Consider the following 16222-nt stretch of genomic DNA (forward strand, 5'->3'; position numbering starts at 1 on the left):
TCTCATCATGCGGCCCCAGGAAGCCCGAAAAGGTGCAAAAATGATCCGTTTTCTTCGTAGAGCATACCAAAAGGAGCAGAAGACAATTCCAGATGATACAGAGGCCGAACAGCGGCCATTTACTGGTGATTAGACCCGCAACACATCAGATCAGCAGTCCAGATTTTGTCAAAGAGTATCAGTGGAAGAAAAGACGCCAAAGAGTATCAGGAAAGATTTGTTTAGGGGCTCGAAGCACCTGAAAATTGATGAAGCCCCCAGAAAGTCAAATCAATAAGCATCAGCCCATCCTTTCCTTCAAATCACCATTAAGGCATTTAAAGCACCATGACAGCAAGGAAGCAGAAACCCATGCATATTTATTTCAGAAGACATTGCACCAAGGCACCCAGGACTACATCATTTATTCATTTTTTTACGGCCGCCCCCAGCGCAGCCTGGGAATTTTCATGCATTTATTTCAGATAGGAGTAGGTCAATAAATTATTCTTTATGACCTGATTAGGTCAAGATGTAATAAAAGCAATAGATAGAAAGTTTTGCCCTATATATACCACCCTCTGTATAGTTTTAAGGGTTGGTAAATTGAAAATTCTTCACTAAGAGACTCGCTGTGTATACCTGATTTCTTCTGTAATCAAAGATTGTCGAAAGCTTGGAGAGCGAACTGTCTGTTGTTGATAAATGATTTGGATATTGAAGATGGAATTCTTGTGCTGCGGCCTGAAGCAATAAGTGCCTCTTATCTCTGTTTGTGTGTTTGCCATTATCTAAATAGCAGGAAAAAAGAATAGCCTAGAATTAGTTTAAATACTCTCTATGCTCAATTTCTGTTGTTTCTTGATGTTTTCCTCTGAATGAATTGGTTATGAATATTGAATTCCTTCTGGCTCATGTTTACCCCAATTCACCTGTGTTGGCCAATCATCTAGGGATTCTTAACTGCCCCTAGGTAGCGCCCTGTTACTTTCTCTGCTAATCTGTTGGAGAGATTCTTAACTGTCTCTCTTTCTTTAGCATTCATTTCATCCTTTAAACCTGAAAATAGCTTCAAGCTCAGCTATCTTGCTCCACGTTCCCTCACTGTTATTAAGGAAATGCACCAGCAGTTTCCCTCCTCGACTCCACGCCCAATGGTTTGAAACATTCAGACTATACTCTGCCTCTCTACCTGAAAGTGTCAATTTTCCCATCAAAACAAAACAAAAAACCCTCTGGACCCAAGACCTAGCCTAAAATCCTTTCAAACAAAGCTAAATCTAAAAGAGAGAGCCCTCTGTGATTGCAGGTTGGCTAGAACCTGCAGTCCAAAGTTGGTTTGTGGTTACCTCGGCCGTATCCCTTTCTTAACCTTCAGGGACAACCTGAGTGATAACAAATCCCACATATACAACATGAAACGGCGCAAATGATTTTGTGGAGGTGAAAATGGTCTGATGATACAAGGTTTAGGGTGGTGGTCATGAAAAATGGAGCACGAAGGTATTGCAGTGGATGAGGTCTTAGCTGGGTTGGTGAATTCTCTGAGCAACTTCTCTTGAACATATCGCCGACACTGGAATGGATTGGTAGTGTTAACCCCAAAATGGATGGTACAGAGGACCAATGGTGATATGACCGGTGAATGGAATAACCCAACCCGACTCAAACATGGTGATGGAGTGAAAGTGTCATATTCAAGAGCGACCTGCTACCAATGAAGTTCTTCAAGCTTTCTTCCCTTTTTCCCTAGTCATTGTTGACCAATACCTCTTTATTTTTGTCAAGCTTGAGGAGGATAACATATGCTTGTTCTATAATTTTCCCTGCGGGCAAACCTGTCACTATGTTTTAGTGAACCTAACGACAATGAAACTCACTCTTGTCCATATGGACAAGTTTGTCGCTATTGTTTTAGGGAGTTTAACGACAAAGATAACTCGGTCTTTTTCAATTTGAGAGGGTCTGAAAAGAGATGGAAAGGAAACTCTAGTAGTCCTTTTTCGTAGTATAATCCCTTAAGTCTGAAAAAGTATAAAATAATATGAAAGGGATGACTTTTCTGATCACTTTAGCGAGCCAAAAAAGACAACTACTCGATCTTTTTGTGTAATGATCCCTCATGTCCAAAAAGATTAAAATATAGAGGAGGGATGGCACTTTCAATCACTTTAACGAGCTGGAGAGGCAAATTGCTTGGCAATCTTTTCATATTTTACGAGTGTAAAAAGAGATTAAAGGAGATCATTTTTGAGGAACGAGTGATGTTTTCGGATAGCAACTGGTTCCAGGTAAGTTTGGAACTTTTCAATCATGGCAGTGTCAAGAAGGTGGTTAATAGAATCACTCATCGCAGCTATTCCTCAAAAGGGTAAATAATCAAGTGGAGGCCTATGATCGGCTAAAAAGGTGGAGGTGATGGTAAGAGCATGACCAAGGCTCAAAAGCTGATAGCAATGCGATCACAAAGGTTATTTACCAAAGGTGGGTTCATTTTTTAATGAGCTTGAACTCTAGGGGAACATATGCTCATTGTTGGGTTTATTTTTTAACGAGCTTGAACTTTGTGGAAACATTGCTCTTTTTCCTTTTTATGTAAGCTAGGAACGACCAAACTATAAAGATAAAAAGATAAAAAATGAAATTGGTCGTTTTTTCTTGTATAAAAAGGTTTGCATGCCACCAACATTAAAAAAAAAAAGTCTTCAGTAACCATATGGAAACTTATTGTGGTTAAGTAGGATGATTTTCTGTCAATACTTAGACAAAACACTACCTGCACTTCGTCCGCCAAATACAAAAAGGTGAAAGGTCACTCGAACCAATCACATAACTTACAGGGAGACTTATCTCTACAGTTGGGTTTGTCTACAAAATAGACAAGGGTGCATGCCCCCTAAGCTTCGTTACATTCACCAGACTACTCACGGTAATTAGGTGGATGGAATGAAGGTTCCTTTACGAGATCAAGTGAAAGACTTGACTTGGAACTTTGCTCAGCCTTGTTTCATTTTTTAACGAGCTTGACACAAGACAAGGAATTCTGCTCAGATCCTTGGTTTCATTTTTTAATGAGGTTGACACCAGTCAACGAACTATCCTCTGATGACCTTTGATCACAACTCATAAGGGGTCATGAAGGAAAGATCTGGTTCCAATGCCCCCAGTACATATTATACCACATCACTTAACTGAGTCATGTCAGTTGGATTTTCAACTATGAAAACCTCACTATGATCGACACTATCAAAATGGTCAGAGTCCTTCTTAATCTTTGATGATGTAGAAGATATCATATGACAGGTTTCCACTATGGCCACTTCCGCTAGATTACTTGGAGGTGGAAGGGAAAAAGTACCCATTAAGGATGAGTCTTTTAGGATACCTACTCCGATATGTTGAACCGTTTGAGAGCTTCCATGGATCAATGGAATGCTTCCATTAAGTTGTGAATTGTTGGGTAAAAGGGTTAGTTGGTCAACGAATGTAATTCCACCTTGGAAGGGAAATGCAATCTTTCTAAAATATGTTGACACAAGGGTAGCCATAACATAAATCCAGGGCCTTCTTAGCAAGATATTGTATTCAAGGTTTCCATCAATGACCTCAACTTCAATTTCTCCTGTCTTGCCCCCCAGTTCAACTTGCAAGTTACTTAATATCCCATATGGCATGTATGTCCTTCCATCGAATGCTTTTAATGTCATTGATGATCATGACAAGGGTGGTGAGCCTAAATGTTTCCAGAAACTCATTGACATAATGCAGGTAGATGCCCCCTCATCAGTAATTGTTCAATGAAAAGTTTTGTTGAGGGTTTTCACTTGTATGAGGAAAGTGAGTTGAGCTGGTAACTGAGGTTCATATCCTTTATGATTAAAAGCCACAAGATTGGAATCCACTGGGTCAATCCCACCTATTGCTGATAATAGAGCCTGCTTTTGGGACGGGCAATTTTGCAGTACTTCAAGCGTCGACATAGCAGATGGCGATTGGGCTAGATCCTCTACTATATTATAACTCTGTGTTGCTCGAGCATGAGGATTAAATGTCGATTTGTGTACTACTACCTTTGGTGGCTTTATTGTTAGCTCAGGAATGAGGGGTGGCACAACTTCTATTGAAGTTTTTGTCAAACTACTAGGTTGATCTATAGCCTTGCTGTTCGACATCTATGGTTTCCCATAATGTTTATTCCTTGTCGATATCAAAGCATCATTTTTTTGTTTCGAAATGGACAACATAAGCACTAGGGATGGGGAAGCATTGTTGCTAGCAACCAGATTGGTTTCTAGGTTTGGAAACGGATCAGTCAACACTGCTGAGGTATTTGAACTCTTAAAGAACTTCTTAATCTCAGCTTTATGTGGACAATCTCTCATCCAATGGTCCTCATCGCATATGAGACATGGCCGATTAGGTTTCTTTTGCCCAAAAGGGTTTCCAGAATATTTTTCAAGAGTTAAATCTTCCTGTTTCTTCTTTTTGTTTTTCCCTTTCTTCTTGCCCCCTGGTTGCTTCGGTTCTTTGCCTTTGTTGGTCGACATGGCATTAACCTCCGAGGCAAGAAGTTTGTCATTTTCCTTTTTACTGGAAACTGCAAGGGCTTTACCAGATGGGGCCATTGCAGTTTGCGTACTTGAGGTGCCAATCACGCCATTGCCAGCATGAGAGTCCTTGTTCGATTTAGGAGGAGGAGGAATGGAAAATTCTGGTATAGGAGCATCAGGAATTTTGTCATAGAGCGTGCTAGACTGACTATAGATCAAGTCTAGATATTGTGCATGAGAAATGAATTGCTCTTCAGTGATGACTCCTCCCTTGGCCACATCTTTTGTAATAGAAGGTAATAATAACTTAATAAACCATTCAGCTAGAAGCTGATCAGGAACATATGTCTTTACCATTCGATGATGATGTCACCACTCATGAATATGATCAGATATGTGAGTGGATGTTGTCTGTTTAAAATTGGTAAGGAGTTCCGTTCCTGTTTCGTACCTTATGGGTAACTGAAAATGGGTTAAAAAGGTGGCGGCAAGGGTGTTGAAGTTATCGAATGAAGCTCTAGGAAATTTGATGTACCATTTTGCTGTCGGACTAGTTAGAATTTGCTAAAAAAGGTGAAGCCTAATCGAATCATCATTGAGGGTTTTGGACAAACACCACAGATGAAACGTCATCACATGATTCGATGGATCTTCACCTGGATTTCCATTGAATTTAGGAATATATGACAGAAGTTTATGAGGAATTGTTGGCCACTAAGGGGCGTAAGCAATTGGATCATTTATTAGCCGATTCAGATCTGGTAATTCTAAAGTTGCTACGAAGGGCAACTGTTGATCTAGGTTTGGCTAAGCATACCGAGGATAAGATGTCATCACCTGAGCAATGGGTCTTTGCATACCATCATAATTCATTTGCTGTTGATAACTTTGATAAGCTTGATGGGAATAACCATTATAATGTGATTGTTGGTAACCATTTTGAATATACGGCTGCCCATTACCTGCAAATATTTGTTGTTCAGGTCCTCGGTAAGCTTGCTGGAATTGCGGTTGTTGATATTGCACTAGCCATGGCTGTGAGACCATTTGTTGTTGTCCAATACTGTATATTTGATCAAGATGAGGGGTGATAGTACTCGTTTGAGCCTAAGTCGCTTCAGTTAAGGAGCCACTAATCGGTGGTTGTGACTGAGTCGTGGGGACAAGAGGCTATTATATTACGACCTGAGAGACTTGAGGTTGACATACAACAGGCAGCGCTTGTACTTGAGACACCGTCACAATAGCCGGTGTAGTGGGAATGTTTGACACAGGTTGATTTTGTTGCATTGAATATACAACTGTTGGTTGTTGAGGCAGTATTGGCACCCAAACACTGGATGTAATTCTAGCTTGACCCGAACTTTTTTGTAAACCCTCATATGGTTTCTCCCCCAGAGGGAACAATGAAAAGGCATACTGCCCCCCATATGGCGGCAATCCAGTGTTCAAATGGTAAATTGGTCTTTGGAGACTAGACTACCCAAATTGATACTGATGTGAAGGATCAATTTGCTGAGTCTCAACATAAAAAACTCTAGATAATATTTCGGATGAACAAATAGGAACAGATCATGCTATCGAAATAGTCCCTAGATGGACTCCATCTAGTGGTTGAGAACTAGTTGGGACAGATGGTATACCAACGAACATTGTCAAAGTAGCGACAGGAAGTTCTGCTGCTACTATATCAGAGGACATAGTCCTAGATGTCGATGGTTGTTCAGACATATTGAGTCTATCCAAAATATTTCCTAGCAATTCGACAGGAACTTGCGATGAAGGGTGATCAAAAGAACTAACTTCTATGGTAGAAGAATATAGGTTGATCCCAGTTCCAAAATGCAATCGGGTATTGGATGGAAGATCCTCCATAATTTATTCTATAGCAATCAGTCCAGGTGGAAGAGGTAGACCGTCAGGTCCGTAAAATATTTCTGGTGCCGAAGAAGGTATAGACTCTGTAGTGACAGATGTTGGAGGGGTGACACCTTCCGAATCAACCCTAGATGGAGCTAGTTCAGGAATAGAAGTGCTTACCATTACACTGAGATCAGTTCTAATGTCCTCTTGTAACTGCGGAACTTCTTCTGTAGAGGCAGGGGTACCAGAATAATTGGAGTAACTGGAGTCTCTAAGGATGTTGAAACACAAGTTTCAAATAAACCAAGAGACTTCGACCCAGTTAAACAAGATCACTTGGCCCAGAATGGTTTTTTTTCTGAGGCCAAAGAAGGTTGACTCGTTAGTCTCTGCGAACGATGCGGTTTTGATTGAATTTCTTCCACGATTGCAGATTACTCGATCAACTTAAAATAAAAATGGGAAAATGTTATTCCGAATTAAATGAATTTTATGACACTTTGACACAACTTGCTTTTTCAATTTTAAAGAGTCAAGAAAAAGCTAAAGATGGCTCTAGTCGCCTTCGATTTTTAATGAGCCTGAAGTGAAAAGTGCTCAGATGGACCTTTTCTTTTAAGCAGTCTAAAAAGGACCGAAAGTGACTACTCAGGGAATCTGGACAAAGGGATTACCAAACCAATCGCAAAACTAAAATATACACCTCGGTGGTAAATTATAGATAAATTATCGAGGACTTTACGTACGACAATCAATCTTCCCAAATGTCGTGTTAAGTGCATTGTGATCGATAGGGCGGCAGACACAGCTTACTAAGGATAAAGGATATCATCCTATTGTGGTCTCCCAATATATTCTCAACGATACATGGGAGCACAAGTCCATACTGGCACTTGTCATATAAAAGAGGAGGAATCACCCAACCTATGATGAAAATGATAGTTACCAGGCTTTACAACACCAGAATACATCTCTAGCCTTAACTTCTAGATGTTGTGTGTTAGGTTCCAAAGCGTTTTTATGTTCATAGAGGTTTATTTTATAGTTGATATTTCTTAAGAAGTTTGCCTTTCAAGGTTCACCACGTGATGTAGATGTACAACTCCTAAATATGCAATCTAAAATGATAAACAATCGTTTATTTTCTTTTAGCAATGAAAATCCTAGCTACTAAGGAAAGAAAAATATGATTCTTTCAAAATAGAGCAGAGAGCACACACTAAATGCACTTTTCCTAAATCAATTTCTGCATGCAGTCTAAATGAAAATGCACATGCATGTATTTTTTTTTAGTTCCCTTATTGTGAGAATGACAAAAAGAAAACTAAGTACAAATCTTAACTACCTTTCTTCGAAGTGACACTTTAATAATTTCTTTTCAAAAACGAAAGGAAGACTAAGATGACACTTTCTCTTTTGAATGGAAACTGTTTTCGACACTTCAAATAATTGATAATTCAAATCAAATATAATGGAAAAAGTGTAATCGATTATCTAAAAGAGGAAGGCTTTACGATGCTCTTTTTCTTGACTGAAAGCGACAATTGCGACACTTTCGAATCAAAATACGACAGTTCGATTAAGCTACTGTTTGCAAAGGAGGACTGTAAATGATGAAAAATACATTAAAAAAAATTCACAATTCCTTATCAATGGAGGCTGAATAATGTGAAGGAAGAAGGTTTCAACAGTGATATACTGATCATAGACAACAAAACTACTGAATAGAGCTAAAAACAATGAAGAAAAAACCAAAATCTGGAGGTAGAAACAGTCTCATTCAATCATCGCACCTATCCTTAAGGAAAACAAGGATGCATCTCACGTACAACACACGGGAGGTGTGATGCATCCAAACTGCCAATGAGAGATAGTGCGATGGTCGAGGGACGAGACTGAGATTGGTTTTCACCCACAGTTTGCAGCTAAGTTTAGAGATTTAGGCAGAGCTTATGATAGACAGTAAACACAAAGTATAAGGGCTGATCTAATGAGGTTATTGAGCTACCACTGGGGAACTTAGGATGTTTGCAAGTCAGATGTTTAGTTCATAAACCAACCCAAAGATTGACTGAAGCAGCATTGATCTACTTTGCAGTTGCATAGCAAAAGCAGTTCGAAGTCTAGCTAGCTTAACTTCAGGCTCCGTCTGTAGTTTATAAGGCAAACAACAGTAACAAACAAACAAACTATTCGCTCCCCAGTGGAGTCGCCATTTTGTTTCTGGGAAAACTAGTGTCCATTCAGAGCTGTTAGTTCCACTAAGACGAGTAGCTATCTTAGAAACAAACAATTCAAAGTAACTTGTGTTTTCCTTTATGAGAGATAGATGAGAGAGAAACAGAGAGTACCAACCTCAGTCTTTCACTTGTTTCCTTGCTTGTTTCCTCTCTCCTTTGATAGAGCTTCGCCACTCCTTTCTCACTTGTCCCGCTTCAAAGAACACCTGTAGAGTCAAAGCAACAAAATACCATCAAAGCATAGAGATATATAACCATAAACAATGTAGAATCAGATGTACATTAACCATACAAATGCATACACAAATACAAGATTAAGAAATATACAAGTATATGGAAGAAAAATCAAATAGCTTTATTAATAGAAGTAGTAGAAGAGAGGATTACGACCCAACTGTCTGATCCAGCATCATCCTCCTAGCATGGAAGCCCTCTTCACCTCATGAAAAGCTAGATCACCCAACAATACAATGCTTCAAAGAGAAACCAACAACACGTGCTTACAAATTACAAAATTCCAGCCTCTGGATCTCTAGGATGAGGGATCCATATATAGATATTTGCATGGGAGTGAGTTAGCTTCTGGAATTTTGATTAGTGTCATTTCACTGACAGTTCTTGGTTCCACTTGGATATTTCATGATCTCTTACTCATCCGTGGGTGAATTCAGAGAGGCAAGTGTCATATGAGAAGTTTCTAGAAGATTCTTTGAGTTTCCACCTAGCAAACTACCTCTGCCATTTGTCTGTTATCACTCATCATACCCTACAGAAGGGATTTTAAGTATGCAATGCACTCTTTGTGTGTAGCAGGTGAGATGCATCGCACCCTTAGCATGGAGTAGTCTGTATGGTCCAATTTTGACCAGTTTTGAGCAGTTTTTCAGGGATAACTTTTGGGAAATGATGTAATTAGTTGACCTTGACCCTTTAGGGTATGAAACAACACTTTTAGGGGTTTGAGAGCCCTTGTTTTATTAACATATGTGATTGGGGTTGCAGTGCCCAAATATGTCTATAACAAGAGGCCCCTGCACTGAAGGAGGTTTTTCACTTGTTGTTTAGTTTAATTTTTATTACTCTATTTTATACAAGTTTGTTTTATCTAATTTAGAATGATGTTTCATTTTAGTTTGTAGCCAATAGTGTAAGGATAAAATCGCAATTGTGCAACCTTGTTCTTCTGAGATATTTTTATGAAAAGTGACTGAATGAAGATTGAAGTAATAAGAATACATAGTTGCTCAGTTTCTTACTATTTTGATACTCATTTTCTTAGCATAGAACTATCAATTATCTGTATTAATAGATGTTCTCAAAACGATTTCAAATTGATGATAATTTTAACTTAAATGTATAAATATCTAAATCATGCAATGATTGAAGTTTACTCAGTGCATTGTTAGTTTTACATGCTTTTATCTTTATCTTTTCTGCTTTTAAGTCCTTAGTTGCATCACTTTACATTCCAAAAAATCATTTCAAGGAGATTGATTCCATCATATTCAAAAATTGAATGGTTGAATGTTTAAATGAATGCAATTACTAAATTACCTTCTACATTAATATCACTTTTTGTATTTAAAATTAGATTTGTTAGTGTCGGTATCTTCATCCCTCCGTCAATGATCAAATTTCTCTTTTTGCATGCATATTAGGTGTCTCATCCGATCAGTTGCATTCCATTAGGTCATGGATCAACTGATGGTAGTGGTTCTATGTCAATTTCCCTCATGTCATTATCTGTTGGCCTATTTTCACATGTATAAGTCATTTGCTGTCATTTTTATTTCATTCCATTTGCAAAAGTCATTTTAGGGTTTTTGTGTCTCATTAGGTCTAGTGTTTGTCACCATGGTTTTCAAAAACTCAATAAGAGGTCAGTAGCCACATGAGGATGTCTAATAAGTTCATAAAATAAAAAAGTTCACTGATGATTTGTTTCATAAAGGGTTTTTACCTCAAAACTTTGTTTTGAGGTGAAACCGGAGTTTTTCTATTTCATGTACAAATTTTATGTAATTTTAATTTTTTCATATGTAATAAAGCTTGAGCTACATCCCTTGGTCACCTTGCCAACTCTAGCACTCCAGCCACTACAAGAAACAAAAAACATCAGTTCATCAAATGGTAAAAAGAAAGAGCCAAACTACGAAAAATAGAGTTTTTAAAGCAAAGTGAAAAGGAACTTTAGAAGAATGGGTTTCTAAATGAAAAATTAAAAGTCAAGATGGATATAAATTTTTTCTTGGGGTTTGAAGACTTCATTTTGTGCAAAAGAGAGAGAGAAAGAGGGAAAATTGCATTTTGAGGAGAAAGAGTGAAATTTGCAGCAAAATTTCAAATTGTCATCGGCGCGACGCACCTAGGCACTGGTGCGATGCACCTGCCTAGTGCCACGCACCGGGTGCAGGTTTTACAAAGGGAATTGAACGGGCACTACACACAAAAAGTGTGCTATGCACCTGGGCATTAGCGTGGTGCATCTATTAGCTAAGCTCAAAAATGCATTGTATCAATTTCTCAAGCCCCCAAATTTACAATTGACCTCACTACAAGTAAGTTCACCCTCTCATATGGTCTAGCAATGGATTTTCTTCATTCATGGTGGTGATTTGAATGTTGAAAAATAAAACCCTAGTTGCCTCAAAGTTGTCTTGCCAATTGTCTAGGGTTTTTGTTGTTTTGCTGTTTTATCTCCCTTGTCATTATTTTCCCACATCCCATGCCCCTGCACTAATTTTCCCTTATCCCTTCCTCTGTCCCTCTCCCATTAACACTCACCTTACCCCCTATCACCAAACCCTAAGCCCTATACATATTTCCTACCATTCCCTAAACCCTAATCCTCATTTCCTAAAACCTATATGTTATCTCAAAATCAGGCCCTGGAAGGCTGCAGACCAGGAAGACTTCAAGTAACTATTTCAAACTGACTTTAGGCTGAGGCTTAGCCTCCTCAACCTGAGAGGGCTCTCTCTTAGATGGGTTAATGATTTTGATTAAAGATAAGATGGCTAACTCTTATCGAACAACTGTGAAAAATATGAATGGTGGAAACACATTAAACAAAACTATCCATTGGGCTTATGGAGTCAACAACACCTCAATATAACAATGAACTCAACCTTACATGGAAGTCAGGGCATTCAGCATTTAAACATTCAGAACATAAACTCATATGGGACCACACAGTTTATAAATGTATACAAGAAGTCAGAGCACATTCAGTGAATTCTGAGTGATTATACATCCATACCACTGTAAGAATTAAGAAAAGGACAACATCACATATTCTGAACATAAAAAATCCTTCATGAATCCTGAGAAGTAAAGTTCAGCATGTATATTATTGAAAATGAGTCTTACATAGGCCAAATACCAGCTTTTTCATAAAATTTACTCTGTTATAGCGGATCAAAGCTATAAGTCCAAAATAACAAAAAAACAAATCAAATATAACCATGTAACCTACAGCAAGAGTAGCCATATCAGAAAGCTGCAAGGCAGCAACCCCTGCTACTGTTAATAGATCTATAGGACTTTCATTTGTAAGAATATTTGAAGCCGCATCTGAATGGGTCACATTTGGTATTAGATGCTCTGCACATGTCTCTCCGGCCTGACTGAATACGAAGTCTGTTCGAGTTTCTGTTGATAAATTTTCAACAGAGTTCAATGTATTCTGCACCGTCATATTAGCTAAAGCCAATGCTGAGTCCAAGGGAGAAATGCCTGCTGTAAGTATTGTACTAGTATTTGTTACCACAAGTCGAGAGAGTATGAAAAGGACTATCCGCCCTAAGGTGAAAAGAAGGAAAATCACGACACCGAGAAAAATTGCATTGCTGGCCAAAACCGTAATGGCATCTTCAACCAAATGAAATACAGGCCCTTGCATCCCAACAAGTTCATCAAACGGCACATCTTCTGCACCATCTGCATCATCAACACCATCAAAAATTTGTTCGACATGTGCTTCAAGACATGCAACCTGGATTTCCAAACGAGCAGCTACATTCTCAGCATTTCTCCTTATCAATTGCCCTGCACCAACAATACCTTGACTAGCATCACCATTTCCACCACCAATATTAGCTCTATTCCCTTGCCCAGGTAACTGCCTATGGTTTCGTTCCTCCTCCACCTTCCTCATATAGTTTAACACCTTTTTGAAACCATTCAGATGTTGAAGCTCAGACAGAGATTGCCATTGACAGTGCGTATATGACTGTCCTTTCCACTTAATCAAGAACTCCATTTCACTCCAATCTAGCTCCCCATCCATTTGCATGTTCAAGACAACCAGCTCAGGCTGTTCTTTTTCTGTTGGTCTGCTTTAGTCCATTCCAGAGTCTTTGTCAACATCAGGCAATTCTCGATGCCATTTTCTTTATGAACCATAGGACCTGCACCAAGAACCCACCGAGCAATAGACATGGCAAACACACCCTTGTTCTACATCCTGATTAAGAAATTGTCTTTGCGCATGATACACATTAGAAAACCCTGATTGAACGACCAAAACCGCTGAGTAAAATACAACTGCAAACATGTGCGAGTACCAAGACACCTAACGACCTAATGATGAGGATAAGCGGTCGAATATGATAGACGAAGTGTATAGGCTGACAACTGTTGATGGATTTTGATGGATATGACAGCTGTGAAAGAATGGCTATGGATTCGAACAAATCCCCAATTTCGTAGTGCAGCTAGTGCAGAATATGAATTATGCGCTACGAAATCACCTAAAACATGTTGCGCTGCGAAACTGTTAAAAAGGATTTATGTGCTGCAAAACCACTTTAAAATGATTATAGGCGCTACGAAATCACCTAGACAATTTCGGCTTTGAAATGAGTTTGGACATATGATATCCATGTGAGATGTGAGACCAATGATAGACTAAAACAGAGAATTGACCCCTTTATACATACCAACAATACTCTTAACAAGACTCCTATTCAAACTATTTAGACTCTAAAACCAGATGAAAAGACTAGACCCAAAATTGACACCAACCCTTTGGCAAACAATCGAACTGATGTGAACAATTTAGAAATTTTTCTTGTGTGATAACAGTGGCTCCACTTGGGATAGTGTGCTCCTGTAGTACACTAAGAACTCGTAGGTCCAGTGCTTTATTTTTTTTTTTTTATATGACAAACGGAAATTTGCTTGACAAACATCCTTTTCCAGCTTCTTGGACCTTCACCTCGGGCTTAAGCTTGATGATCGCTGTAGGAGAAAGAAATCTATATCTACTGAAAAAGGCTAAGTTGACCTTGAGCTTATTTGCATTTTCCTACCTACCTACCCTATCAATTCAAACTTCTTCCAGCTCAATCAATGTGAAATTTCCAATGTAGCCAATCATTTATCTTATCTGATGTTTGATTTCTTTGACTGCATCGGAGTTCAGAGCCAATATGATATTGTGATGACCACTGCCACTGAAATTGCCTCTGATCTTCATAGAAAAACTGAAACACTGGAGAGTAAAACTCTTCCATATATTTGGCTATAGGATCCCAGAATACATGATCAGTTTGATGATTCTTGTAACTTTCTGGTTGTGAAAACTGATCTTCAACAACAGTGTACTCTTCCTCAATCATGAAAGAGAGAGGAAGCAACACTCTCTCCTTATGTGCTGCCATAGAAAGCTTCTGAAAATAATGATCATGATTATGAAGACTATATGCCTAAATTTGACCTTGTAAACCTTCAATGTCTTTCTCAATGTCTTTGGCAAATTCATCCAAAAATTTCATCTTATCCTCTGCCTTGCAGTCAAATGATTTTAGATAAGAAGACAAGGACAAAGAAAAATTTTCAACTATTTCTTCATTAATATGATGATCATTCCACTGTTTGAAACCTTGAATTGAAGGAGAGTTTGCCACCGCATCTGATCTATCCATCCATTCCTCCAAAAACATAAGCCAAAAGTCTTCAAATGACTTAATGGATTTGGTAGGAAAGCTTTGAACCCATTGTTTACATTTCCCTTGAAATGAATCATAAAACAACATAATGCAAACATCCTCATGTTTAACTCTAAGAAGCTCTGTAAAATCACAAAAATCTGATATATGCTTCAAAGTTAAACTCAAATCTTCTCCATTGAATTTTGGACCATTCCTTAGAAAATATGCATCCTTGGGAAAATGATTTGGGAAACCATGAATTCCTGAAAAATCTATGCATGCATACCTTGAAATAAGAATGGTAGCATTTGGATCCTTCATAACTCAAGTGGAATCACCATGAATCTATGAATTTTGAATTCTTCAACAATGGAGTCGCCAAGGTAGATTTGCAGCCTCGAAAATTCTTCTGATCTCCTGCTACCTTCAGAAGTTCAGCCTCTTGATTTCGGGAATGAATAATCTTCAGACTCCCAGCCGACGCACCAAAATGTTATCTCAAAATCAGGCCCTGGAAGGCTGCAGACCAGGAAGACTTCAAGTAACTATTTCAAACCGACTTTAGACTGAGGCTTAGCCTCCTCAACCTGAGAGGGCTCTCTCTTAGATGGGTTAATGATTTTGATTAAAGATAAGATGGCTAACTCTTATAGAACAACTGTGAAAAATATGAATGGTGGAAACACATTAAACAAAACTATCCATTGGGCTTATGGAGTCAACAACACCTCAATATAACAATGAATTCAACCTTACATGGAAGTCAGGGCATTCAGCATTTAAACATTCAGAACATAAACTCATATGGGACCACACAGTTTATAAATGTATACAGGAAGTCAGAGCACATTCAGTGAATTCTGAGTGATTATACATCCATACCACTGTAAGAATTAAGAAAGGACAACATCACATATTCTGAACATAAAAAATCCTTCATGAATCCTGAGAAGTAAAGTTCAGCATGTATATTATTGAAAATGAGTCTTACATAGGCCAAATACCATCTTTTTCATAAAATTTCCCCTGTTATAGCGGATCAAAGCTATAAGTCCAAAATAACAAAAAACCAGACCAAATATAACCATGTAACCTACAACAAGAGTAGCCATATCAAAAAGCTGCAAGGCAGCAACCCCTGCTACTGTTAACAGATCTATAGGACATTCATTTGTAAGAATATTTGAAGCCGCATCTGAATGGGTCACATTTGGTATTAGATGCTCTGCACGTGTCTCTCCGGCCTGACTGAATACGAAGTCTGTTCGAGTTTCTGTTGATAAATTTGCAACAGAGTTCAATGTATTCTGCACCGTCATATTAGTTAAAGCCAATGCTGAGTCCAAGGGAGAAATGCCTGCTGTAAGTATTGTACTAGTATTTGTTACCACAAGTCGAGAGAGTATGAAAAGGACTATCCGCCCTAAGGTGAAAAAGGAAAATCACCACACCAAGAAAAATTGCATTGCTGGTCAAAACCGTAATGGCATCTTCAACCAAATGAAATACAGGCCCTTGCATCCCAACAAGTTGATCAAACGACACATCTTCTGCACCATCTGCATCATCAACACCATCAAAAATTTGTTCGACATGTGCTTCAAGACGTGCAGCCTGGATTTCCAAACGAGCAGCTACATTCTCAGCATTTCTCCTT

Source organism: Pinus tabuliformis, chromosome 5_2 (genome assembly GCF_031772625.1).
Source record: "Pinus tabuliformis cultivar Carrire ecotype Pingquan chromosome 5_2, CPIR1, whole genome shotgun sequence".
NCBI lineage: Eukaryota > Viridiplantae > Streptophyta > Pinopsida > Pinales > Pinaceae > Pinus > Pinus tabuliformis.